The 12,980-nt window shown below is 43.9% G+C and overlaps 1 protein-coding gene across 4 annotated transcripts in view; it reads right to left on the bottom strand.

Moving 5' to 3' along the window:
- Positions 1-11,187: 11,187 nt before the first annotated feature.
- Positions 11,188-12,980, bottom strand: part of RALY (RALY heterogeneous nuclear ribonucleoprotein) — a 62,424-nt gene continuing 60,631 nt past the window's right edge. For all 4 annotated transcript variants that reach the window (XM_069077751.1, XM_069077753.1, XM_069077752.1 and 1 more), the window contains one exon: positions 11,188-11,684. The gene's annotated coding sequence lies outside the window, so the exon portion shown is untranslated. The remainder of the gene's footprint in view (positions 11,685-12,980) is intronic.

The raw sequence follows: 12,980 nt of genomic DNA, 5'->3' as shown, positions 1-12,980 counted from the left end.
ACCTTTCAATTCGCAAAGAACAAAAAAAGAGCACTGTATATGAGACCATGCATTTCTGTCATGTAGGGTTTTTAATGTATATTGAATTTAACAAGGCAGCAACTGATTGTCATTTTTGTCCTGCTTCTGAATTTTCTAAGATGATAAATTACATTTAAATTGCCAAGCTGCACTAATGGAAGGAATTTCAGCATTGGAAGACTCCCCCACACAGAATCACAGATCCAGGGGAGAATGAGTATATACATATGCATATATGTATATGTATGTATGTACACACACTAATATATTTATATACACATGTCTACATGCACACATATATGTGTGTATACACATATACCATACACAGAGACAGGGTATCCCAAAAGTCCTAGTATAGTTTAAAACTATTATTTAAAACTATCCCAGGGCAGCTAGGTGGTGCATTGAATAGAGCACCGACCCTGGGGTCAGGAGGACCTGAATTCAAATCCAGCCTCACGACACTTAACACTTACTAGCCATGTGACCTTGGGTAAGTCACTTAACCCCAATTGCCCTGCCTTCCCCCCTCCAAAAAAGAAAAAAAAAAGCAAAAAAAAAACCATCCCAAGACTTTTGGGACATCCTTTATATATGTATATGTATATGTGTATATATATATATATATACACACACACATATACACATGTATCACTACTGTTTAATTTTTATATCTGTAGACACTTTCTAGTGAGTGTTTTCATTTTTCATCCCATTAAAAACTTCTAAAAGTAGTTTTTTTTAATTAATCTGTTCCTCCCACTATCCCTCTACCCAACTGAATAAATTTTTTAAAACCTTAAAACCAAATCCCTCAATACATATCAACATAGTCTAGCAAAACAAATTCTGGCATTGGCCATGTCCAAGAATGTATGCTTCTTTCTGCATTTTAAATTCATCACCTCACTATTGGGAGATGAGATATGTTTCTTCTTCATTCCCTTAGAATTCTGCTCAGAGTTCTAAAGTCAATCAGAGTCCGTTTTGCCCTATGATGCTGTTGTATAAATTGTCCTAGTTCTGCTCACTTTACTCTGCAACAGGACATGTTTCCTCTGAAACTGTCCATTTCTTATGGCACAATAATATTCCATTACATTCATATCCATGATTCAATTAGCTATTCCCCAATAAGAAGATACCTCCATAGTTTCTAATATTTTGCTGCCACAAAAAACTGCTATTTTAATTTTATTTTGTATTTTTGCACATAAAAGATCCTCTTGGTTTTTCTTTGATTTCTTTGGGACCTAAGTGATCTGGGTTACAAACTATTTTCCTACATTTTCTGTCATGCTATCCTGCTGATGTCCTAGTGAAGCAGACAGGTGGTTTGTTCAGTAATTTTTATTGGTCATGTCCAACTTTTTGTGACCCCCATTTCAGATTTTCATGGCAGAGATACTGGAGTGATTTGCCATTTCTTTGTCCAGATCATTTTACAGATGAGGAAACCAAGGCAAATAAGGTGAAGTGAATTGCCCAGGGTCACATATAGTAAGTGTCTGATGCTGGATTTGAACTTGGGAAGATGAGTCTTCCTGACTCCAGACCCAGCACTGTGCCACCTAGCTGCTCCCGAAGCAGACAGGGCAGGGGGATTATTACCCCATTTTATAGATGAGAAGATTGAGGCATGGAAAGGCTAATTAATGATTTACATAGCAGTGGAGGCAGTAAAACCCTGACTTTTTGTCCACTGCTGTTTCTACTAGAATATTCTATGTACCCTCCCTGTAAGTTGGTCTTAGCTACAATACTGGCCTGATTTAGTTATGGGGCCAGAAAAGGGCATTCATTACATGCTGAAACCAAACACTTCAAGTTTGCCTTGGCTCCTGTATCATGAACCTAAGATTCATAGCCCTGCTCATGGCTGTCTTTCTCAACTCTAATTCTGCCTATCTCTCTCCCTGAGTCAGTTTTACTATAGGAAGGAGAGGCTTAAAGTCCTAACCTGGGATTTGTGCCTTCTCTGTCTGGCTCAGAGAGCTCCTCCTCTCTCCTCCATGTCCATCTTTGTAGGGCCAGTAGTCCAGAGGATCCCTGCCATCACTGGGACAGTGCTACCCTAGGTGCTACAGGGTGAAAGGATCCTGATCAAGCCTTGTTCATGTCTTTCTGCTCAGAGTTAATTATCCACAGTGGATTCAGTCAACACTTTCCTGGTTGCTGCTTTTTAAAATATTTGGTGTAACTCAGCTGATCCTCTATTATATTGATTCTTTCTAAAAGAAAGCCCACTTTCTTTTCTTATTACTTTGATCAATCAATCAACAATAAACATTTATTAATAGAGAGAACTTCATTTCACCATTTTTTCAAATCATAGTTTAAAAAAAAAAGATTTTGATGCTCTTCCTCACCCCCAAATTGCAATTCAGCCCTAGTTTATCGTGAATAAAACTGAGAGTTATTTTTCAGTCTTCTCCTTTCATGTACTCTCTTACCATACAGACACTTCAAACGTATATATTTGTTATATCCTTAATAGATTATAGTAAGGACTGCCAACCACCAGACCTTACTGTCTTCCCCATACCTTTTCCACTCTCCTGGAAGACTTCATCTCAGCTCTGGTTCTCATGCTTTGACACCACACTGCCCCCCTCTCTCCCTGGCATTGTCCTGATTGACAAGTATCACATGGCCCACTCTAGCCAGCCAATGCTAGCCATACTTCACATTCTACCCTGGCCATCTTGCCATCTGCCTTCCCATTGCACCATGACTAGGGAGTGGAGGAATAGGGATGATAGCTTCCTTCAAATATTTGGAAAGGCTGTCCTGTGGAGGAGAGATTCTAACTGTTCTGCTTGGTAGTACCAGGAGCACTAGAAAAAATGCAAAGAAGAAAATTTAGACCTGATAGCAGGAAAAGGCTTCTTCACAATCAGAGCTGTTTAAAAGTGGAATGGCTTGACTCGGGCCATTGATGGGTCCCCCATCTTTGGAGGTCTTTGAGCAGAGGCTGGACAACCACTGGTCAGGAATATGATAGTGGGGACACCTCTGGTGTCTCTGCTGAACTAGACGACCCTTGAGGTCCCTTCTAAATCTCATCCTGTGAGTGAGATATAGACCTTTCTACTCTATCCTTGTCCCTCCCCACTCTGGAACCTCAATCAACTCAATACTACCATTGCTCCTGGAAAGGAGCATTCAACTCCCCCATTATGATTCCACTCATCAGCCCTATGACTTCCCAAACCAAAATGCCCATCCCTGTCCATCACTTCCCTTTATATGTTATCTCCCCCTATTAGAATATAAGCTCCCTGAGGATAGGGACTAACTTAGGACTCTTTCACACAGTGCTTGGCAAATAAAAAGCACTTAATAAATGCTTTTCCACTCATTCATCCATTTCTTTTCCTATGACCCTGGGTAAACCACCCACTCTCTGGGCCTCACTTTCCTCATCTGTACAATGAAGAGTTTGAACTAGATGATTTCCAAAGTGCAGTTCTAAGTCTGATGAAATTCCTATCCTAAAAGCCTCTGAGCCATGCACTAGACTCAGAGGAAGATACCATTAAGAAAAGAAATATCCCCTACCCTCAAAGAAATTACAATCTTTTGTATCTTTCATGCTACTTCTTTATAGAGCTAAACTCTCCGAATGTGTGTGTATACATAATATGTATATACAGACATATATTTGTTATTGTTGTTGAATCATTTTAGTTGTGTCCAACTCTTAACGACCTCATTTGGGGTTTTCTCGGCAAAGATACTGGAGTGGTTTGCCATTTCCTTCTCTGGTTCATTTTACAGGTGAGGAAACTGAGGGAAACAGCATTAAGTTATTTGTCCAGGGTCACACAGCTAGTGTCTGAGGCTGGATTTGAACTTACGAATATGAATCTTTCTGATTTCCAGGTCAGCCTTCTATCTACTGCTCCACCTAGCTGACCCCATATATATATGATCCCCAGAACTAAAATGCATTGACAAATAAAAATACAATGCTTTCTCATTCATTAATATTTTATAGCTTCCTCAACTCAGTCATCCTTGGCACTATAGCACCATAGAATGCCATCCAAAGCCGGAAGGGACCATGGAGGCCAACCAATCCAACTACCTCATTTTCAGATGAGGAAATTGAGGCTCATGGGGTAAAAGTGACTAATTTGAACTCAGGTTATCTAGATTCTGGGCATCTAGGTGTCATAGTGGATAGAATGACAGGCCTGGAGTCAGGAAGACTCATCTTACTGAGTGTAAATCCAGCCTCAGACACTTACCAGCTGTGTGACCCTGGGCAAGTCTTTTAACCCTCTTCGCCTCAGTTTCCTCCTCTGTAAAATGAGCTGGAGAAGGAAAGGTCAAACATTTCAGTATCTCTGCCAAAAAAAACAACAACCAAAAAGGGTCAACAAAGAGTCAGACATGACTGAAATGACTGAACATCTAGATTCTAAAGCACTGCTCTTTCCAACGTACCATGTGTCCTCCATCATAATTAAGAATGGATACTTTCTAGTTGTTTCAATAGAAGGGGTATTTCCACTCCTCAACCCCACCCTGGCTCCAGATAGATAGGTGTTGTTCCCACTAAATCACAGATGGGGAAGGGGCTGCTTTCTATTATGAATAGGGTAGGACCTCCTTGATTCAAAACTGACTCTTTCCTCGGAAATGGCACAAAGCTTTCCATGACCATTAGAGCTAAAAGAGCTTGGAAGGTAGGTAGAGATAAGAAGGAAAGTAACAAAGAACAAGTGATTGGCTTGAGCAGCAGTGGTGGGACTTGAAGACACCCATCTTCTAGAGTTTAATACTATTATTCAAGTCCCTTCTGGGCACAAAGGAGAGGTGCTCTCTCTCTCTTTGGTAGAATGGAGCAGTAGGAGGCATTCATTTCTCTATGGATGGAAATGGATAGAGGGCTACTTTCCTAAAAGTCAAAGGACTGCCCAGCTACCTTTTCCTTTCCTTGTCTATCTTTTCCTCTTTCTTTGTTGGAAATGGGGAAGCCCCTGTGTATTTATGTCAAGGAGATGTCTTTGTGCTTAGGGCATCTATCAATTGTTAATCCATTGCCATCTTCTTTTCAGGAGTAATTGTGTCTTTTATTTCTAGGATTATTAATAAGAATCCTATTTTCAATACAAAGGGACATTAAAAAATAGATTGGCATGTTTGTACTGACAAAAAATTTCTCCTGGTTTTCCATGTGCTCAATATACATTGGATTAATATGGTTGTTATGAGCTAAGAATTTCCTTTATGGTTCATGCGCTTCATGGTTCACCTTTCTCTACTTAGCAAAAGTGTGTCACTATTTTGTGGGGTTCTACTTCCAGATACTCTTGCAGCCAGCTCCCAGAAAAATCTAAAAAGTGCTCCAGATTTGAGGTCTAACTGGCTTGATACCAACTGGTAGAAGATGGTAGTAACAACTCTCCCAAAGTTAACCCTCTTCTTGCAGCCTCAAAAAAACATTGATTAAATGTCTGTTGCATGAAGAGCCTATATATTAGGTACTATGGGAAAATAAAAGACAGCTTTTTTCCTAATCCCAAGGGAGTTAGATCAATGTGGTGATCAAGGTGAGATTACTAATAGCCATTCACATGCTTTTTGAGGCAATGGGGTAAAAATGGAGTAAAAAAGAGCTGAGTTAAAATCTATATAAACACTTATTTCCTCTTCCTCCATTAATAAGTTTCTATATCACCTTAAGATTTGCAAAACAGTTTTCTTGCCACACCCCATTAAGTAGAACATTCAGATACATGATCTGCATTTTACAGATGAGGAGACTTAGGTTCAGAGAGTTGCTGCAGTTATGCCGCTAGTGTCAGAACCAGGATCCCAACCTAGATTTCCTGACTCCAAATCTACATGCTTTTCTTCTTTCTCTGAGGGCATAGTGGAAAGGGTGCTGAACTTTGGAAATCTTCTTACATTCTGATACTTACCAAGGAGCCCTAAGCAAAGAACCTAACTTCTTTGGGCCTCAGTTTCCATCTCTGTAAAATGAGGGGATCATACTAGATGTCCTGTAAGGTCTCTTCCAGCTTTGATTATATTATCCAATGATCATTGCTTGTAACATCAATGAAGGGGAGGTCTGTGAGAGGGGCAGGTCAGGGCTGAGCTGAAGGCAGCTGCTTCTTTGGCTCTGGTGAGGTATGATCTCTGTGTTCGTGTGTGTGTGTGTGGGGGGGGGCCCAGGGGTGGGGGGGGGGACGGCGGTGCTCGTGGCTAGCTACTGAGCCCTGTGTTACACAGCGTGGTCAGGGATATGATTGCCCAGATACTTGGGAAAACACTGTGCTGGCCCCCCCCCCCCAGACGTCTGTTCTAGTTCTCCTCTTATGAATGACCATGTCAAACAGGCAATTTTCAGAGAAAGAAATTAAAGATATCTATAAGCACATGAAGAAATGCTCTAAATCACTATTGACTAGAGAAATGCAAATCAAAACAACTCTGAGGTACCACATCTTACCAGTCAGATTGGCTAAGATGACAAAACAGGAAAATGACAAATGCTGGAGAGGATGTGGCAAATTGGAACACTAATGCATTGCTGGTGGAGTTGTGAACTGATCCAGCCTTTCTGGAGAGCAATCTGGAATTATGCCCAAAGGGCTATAAATAATTTCCCACCCTTTGACCCAGCAATACCACTTCTAGGGTTATATCCCCAAAAGATCATAGAAGTGGGAGGAAGACCCATATGTACAAAAATGTTTATAGCAGCTCTTTTTGTGGTGGCAAAGAATTGGAAATTAAGGGGGTGCCCATCAATTGGGGAATGGCTGAACAAGTTGTGGTATATGCATGTTATGGAATACTATTGTGCTATAAGATTAGAGATGCAGATGGACTTCATATTTACCTGGAAAGGCTTATACGAACTGATGCTGAATGAGAAGAGTAGAACCAGGAGAAATTTGTACACATTTACAGACACAACGTATGTGTGATGACCAACTTTGATAGACTGGACTCTTCTCAGCAATGCAGTGATATAAGTCAATCCCAAAAGACTCATGATGGGGAGAAATGTGTGCATCCAAAGAAAGAACTAGAAAGAACTGAGTTTATATCCAGGTGGAAGCAAAATACCTGATCTTTTTCCTTCTCTTGTTTGGTTTTATGTCCTCTTTGCCATTTTTCATTCCATCTGATACAATCCGTCTTTATAACCTGACTAATGTATAATGTGAAAGTATTTACAGATCCTGTACTTGACTGTATGCCGCCATTGGGGGGAAGGAGCGGAGGGAGGGGGACAAAATGTGAAACTCAAGGAATAGTGGAATTGAATCTTGTACACTAAAAGTAAACAAACAAATAAAAAAAATGAATGACCATGTCACTGCGTTAATAAGTCTCTGGGAGCTCCCTATTGCCTCTAGGAAGGACCTCCTCAACCCGAAACTAAGCCTTCCACAGACTTTTTTTTCCCACACTTCTTTCACATCATTCCCCTTCAGGTCCTCTGCAATACGGCCACACTGGACTGGCCTCCATTCGGCTGCAAAGCGATCTTCCTAAAGCGCAGGGACCGCGTCACCCTCCTGACTCACACAACTTCCACAGCTTTGTGTCGTCTCCAGGATCCAACACAAAATCTTCGACGAGCCTCTCAAAGCGCTTCCTAAGTTCCCGTATTGTGTTCTTTACCTTCACACCTGTCCTCCCCCCGCTCTGCGCCGCTCCCTCTTCTCCATCCCTCGGCTCCAGACCTCTTCAGCCCCTCTCCCACACCTGGCAGACACTCCCTGCGCCTCTACAGGGACCGGCCGTTCCTAGCCTTCTGTTAACGATCTCCTGCTTACTCTGTGCAAAGCTCGTTTGTACAGACCTGGTTTGCTCGTCGCCTCCACCTCCCGGACCCCCTCCCCCGTTCAAAAGGCTGTGAGCTTTTGAAGGGCAGCTCTTCGGCCTCTGCATTCCTGACCTTAGCGCCGCAGTTTAATGAATGCTTACGTCTGTAAATACCGCGTGGGCGCTACAGCGCCTCCGGCACTGCACTTCGCCTTTTAGACTATCCCGAAGCCCTAGAATGTTCTCCCCCTCACCTCCGCCTTTTGGAACCCTTCTTTCCAGGGCTCAGCTCAGGAAAACCCCCGTGAAGCCTCTCCTGACCCTCTCACTCTCCTTCCTCAAAGCTGGCTCTAGCCACTGCAGCACATAGTAGGCGTTTATTGCAGGCCTGCTTAATTACTGTCGAACAGATTATGTCCTTTGAAGTATAAAAGCGCTGTTCGATTAACGAACACAGGACAGGCAGCTTGGCAAAGCAGAGCTGGCCTTGAAGGCCGCCAGGAATCGAAAAACCCACCTCCAACACCAGGGCCCATGACCCTGGGCATCATTCAGTGCTCTAGACAAATCAGTCTATAAACTTCGTAGATGCTGGCTTGCAGTGGGGAGAGGGCATTGCCACTGTCTCCTGGGAGCTCCTCACACAAACGAGAAACAATTCAACCAGAAGTGACGGTCTCCTAGATCCTCTCCTCGGATACCACCCCATCCCTCCCATTTATTATGTGATAGATCAGGGGTCACTTGCATGAGCACCTCCAGAGAGAGCAGCACTTCAGCAGCCCAGCCTTGGTGTGCTAGCAGCATAGGAATTCCCAGGATCACAGAATGGCAGAGCCAGAAGGGACCGCAAAAGCAATCAAGTCCAGCACTATCGTTTTACAGCAGAGGAAACTGAGGCTCAGAGGAAGAATGGACGTAGGGGCACACGGCTAGTAGGATAGAATCCAGTTCTCCTCAGCTCCAGACAAATGTTCTTTCTTTAACTCACTTTTCCACTGAGAGGGTCAGGGCTGTTCGGCTTAATGCTTTAACCCAATTGTTGGGTGGGCAGGATCAATAGGTCACCTAGTACAATTCCCTCCAAGCCCTCCCAGAATAGGGCCTCTTGAAAGGTAAGCTCTCCTTCCTGGCGCCACACAAGGTGCGATGGGCAAAGCCCAGTCTCTACCTCTGTTCTTTGGCCTCTGGCTGGGTCCTCCTTCCGAATATCCAATCCTTTACGAGACAACAAATCTTCACCAACCCTACCCCCCTCGGGCACCGAGTGAAGAGAGACCATAAATTTAGAGCTAGAAGACACTCCAGAGGCCATCCGCTCCAATTGCTTCACAGGCCCAGAATGCCAGTTAGCTTCACAGTTAACAAGGGAATCAACAGGATTCAAAACCAGATTACCTGATGCCAAGCCTGGAACTCATTACATTTTAGTGCCAGGTACTGAACTGGAATCACTATCATTTAATTTACTTTGGGAGGAAGGGGAGGGTTTCTGTGTTGCTCATGCTCCCCCAGGGAAGCAAATGAAGCCCTAGCAAGCCAATTACTCTAGCCAGGAAACCTACCTGAATCACCTGGAGACAAATTGAGGACCACCAGAAAAATTAAATGATGATTGAGTGACCTCTGGTGGGGGGCAGACCGGATCTTAGACGGGGTGATCCTGTGGTTTAGGAACCAATGAACCTCTCTCCTATTTCCACTCCTCAGATATCAACCCTCCCCTGACACTTCGGATTTCACAAGCCCTGAGAGAAGGGGGAAAAGATCACATCGCCTCCAATTGTCTGGTTAGGCTGGTTTAAGACACCTTGCTATTCCAATTCCTCTCAGTGTATTTCATAGAATCACAGAATGCTAGCTTTGGAAGGAACTTACAAAGTCATCTAGTCCACCTCCCTTCTCATTCTTAGAGAAATTGCAGCCCAGAAAAGGGAAGGGATTTGTCCAAGGTCCCCCAGCTAGCCAGGCAGCTCACTTCCCTCGGAGCCTACTTATACCCCATGGGTAAAATGAACTGGTTGGTCTGGAAAGTTCTAGCACTGACCACCTATGGCTCCAGCAGCGATCTCCAAGTCCAGAGTTGTTTTAACTACACCACTCTACATTCTCTGCCTCCCCCCCCCCCTTGCTGGCTTCTGTAAAGCAGACGTTATTCACACGTACGAATGAAAATAAACATTCACCACGGTGAATTAACACTCATGCTTGGTAATGCCCTGTAATGTTATTCCTATATATATTGCTGGCCTGAGCACAGGCAATAATAATTTTTAAAAAAGGCAATAGTAATAAAAAGCCTCGGCCTCACTTAGGCTGTTAGACCTGAAAACCCTCATTGGAAAACAATGGTAAAAAGGCTGAGCACAGAAATGTGGAGCCAGCTGTCCAGGGAGGGAGAAAAAGAGCCAAGCAGAGGGTTAACAAAAGAGAAGTGGTTTAATGAAGAAGAATCATGGAATCCCAGAGTTGGAAGGGTAAAGTCAAATCCACTGCCCAGTACATCAAAACCCTCTCATAGCACATATCCCCGCTAAGTCCAGCCAATGCTCCAAGACCTCCAGTGTTAGAGAATTTACTATCGACCAAAGTGTCCCACCTCTGGCTTTTCAGCTCTACTGCTTTTGCAAGCTTTCTCACAGAGCCCCAAACTGCTTCCTAGTACACTGCCCCACCCCCAGTTCTGCCCTCTAAGGCCAAGTAGAACAAATGTTTTAAAATGACAGCCTTCCTAGTATTTGAAGACACCTGTCATGTTCCTTCTAAGTCTTCAGCCTGAATCTGCCTAGTTCTTCCAAAGTATCTGTGGGTGGTTTCCAGTCCTCTCTCCATCCTTGTCATCATTTGGATGTCATCATTTGGATCCGATTTGTCAGTGTTCTAACACGTGGCCCTAGTCCTAGGCTCGATAACCAGGTGTGATCTGACCTGGGCAGAGAACAGCATGGACATAACCTCTCTCCCTTTAGATGCTGGGTCTCTACTATGCCTAGCTATAGCCTAAAGTCACAATAATATTTTGGGCTGCCTTGTCACATTATTAAAGCATATTGGGCTGATGATCCCCTCCAACACCTGGCTTTTTCACATTAATCACATCTCCCTCAAGCCTGTACTCAGGATCATAGGATTTAGAGCTGGAAAGGGACCTTAGAGACCTCATGCAACTAGTTTTTCGACCCAATTTTAGGACTTAAAATTTCTCCCTATTCCATTCCACTCTGATACATAAATCCACATTCCAGCCTGAGATCTTTTAGGGAACGAAATTCTTTTGTCCAGCGCATTAATAATTCTCTCCTACCTCTGAATTTGATAAGCTGAGAGCTGCTTTAATACCAATGGTATGAAAGATGGATCTGAAGACAAACGCACTGTCCAATCTGCCTGAGCATTCAGGATCCAAACTCTTTATTATCAGGGTCATTGTGAAGCCCCCTCCTCGTGGTTTGCCCTCCCCACACCCCTAGAAAATCCCAAAGCCCTGCAGTGTCCTGGTCCAGGATATAATACAACTTCTGTGCTCTGCCCAGCCAGTCCCAGGCAGGAAGGAAGGCAGTTAGCTGGGGGGACTCGGGGGTGGGAGGATAGGGAGAGATTTCCTGCTATCTGCTCCAGCAGGAAAGTGCCCAGGTGAGTTGCTGAGGGTACCAGGTCCATCTGGAGAAGGGGCTGGCTGGATTTGGCACTGATGGGTGACAGGTGGGTAGAAGCCGTCGGACCCACAGTTCTCCTCCGCTGCCCAGCTGGGGATGATGGCACCTGGGGGGTTGGGGGGTGATGGGTGGTGCCTGGCTCAGGGGGCCAGGGTCAGGGTTTGCCCTCATACCGTCCTCCTCGGGTCAGCCTGCAGTCCCTCCTAGCCCGCTCTGAGAATGGAAGATAAGGAAGAAACACTGGTTTGAAGCACAACAGAGTAGTGTGTTTGGAGGATATGAATGAGTCAGGTCCCGTTCAAGGTTTGTCACTGATTGTGGAGAGGAAAGCATAATTGAAACAGGGAGCACCAAGGAGTCTGTATCTCAGTGAGAAGCACATTGAGAAGTCGTGTGGCAGAGGGAAAAAAGCCCTGGATCTGGGAATTAGAGCTAGCGCTGGGCCCGAGGTCTGGTTCAAGCCATTTTCCCACTCTAAGCCTCAGTCTTCTCCTTCGTCAAGTTTGGATACTAATCCTTGAACTACCTGTCTCACAAGACAATTGTAAGGAAACAGCCTGTAAACCCTCAAATGTTACTGGAAATCAGTACAGTGGGAAAAGCCCTGGATGTGGAATTAGGAGAGAGCTGGAATCAAATCCTATCCCTGATACTCCCTGGCTACACAACGATGGGCAACCACTTCATATCGTGGAGATGTTAACACTCAAAGTACCTAACTTAGGAGGCTGCTGTGAGGATCAAGTGAGATGTGGGTAAGGAGCTCTGAAACACTTAAAAAGCTATATTAAATGTCAGCTATTATTACTAAACAAATGGTAGCTGCTGTTTATTTTCTCTTTTCCTACATAGTTTGCTACAATAAAAGGAAAATGAGATGCCAGGGCCAGCTGATATAGGACAGAAGTATCCCCCAAGCAGTCAGGAAGATCTGAGTTAAAATCCAGCCTCAGACATTTACTAGCGGTATGAACCCCTAGAAAGTCATTTAACTCAGTTTCCTCATCAAAACAAAAAAAGGGGGAGGGGGATAAAAAAAGGGATAAAAATAGCACCACACGGGGTTGTTGTCAGGATCAAATGAGAGAATATATGTCAGGCACTTTTATAAACGATAACAATTATTTATTAATAATAATAATGGTGACCTAGTGGCACAGCTGAGCACTGGGGAAGGAGCATTGACAATAAGGCAGGAGGCAGTGGACGGAACTGAACTTGGACACAGAAAGAGCTGGGGTCAAATCCTGCTTGAGACATTTATTGTGTAATCTATCCCCTCTGGGCTTCAGTTTTCCCATATGTAAAATGCTCTGAATCTATGATCCCTTCCTGTCTAGTAGGCCAGAGACAGAGGGGGGAAAAAATCTCTCCATCAGCTTTAAGATGAGATTTATGGGCTTCTCCTGGTGCAATTTAATGCTTCTTTAGTTGGGCAAGACGCTGAGGACATTTCATCCTTGGGGAAAGAATCCTGGGTTGTCTAGGGAAGGATGGGTAGTGGGTGGG

This window comes from Petaurus breviceps, unplaced genomic scaffold, assembly GCF_028583685.1.
Source record: "Petaurus breviceps papuanus isolate PSGF00001 unplaced genomic scaffold, PetGlider_PUasm1.0 90994, whole genome shotgun sequence".
Lineage (NCBI taxonomy): Eukaryota > Metazoa > Chordata > Mammalia > Diprotodontia > Petauridae > Petaurus > Petaurus breviceps.
This window is presented reverse-complemented; position numbering and strand designations above follow the sequence as displayed.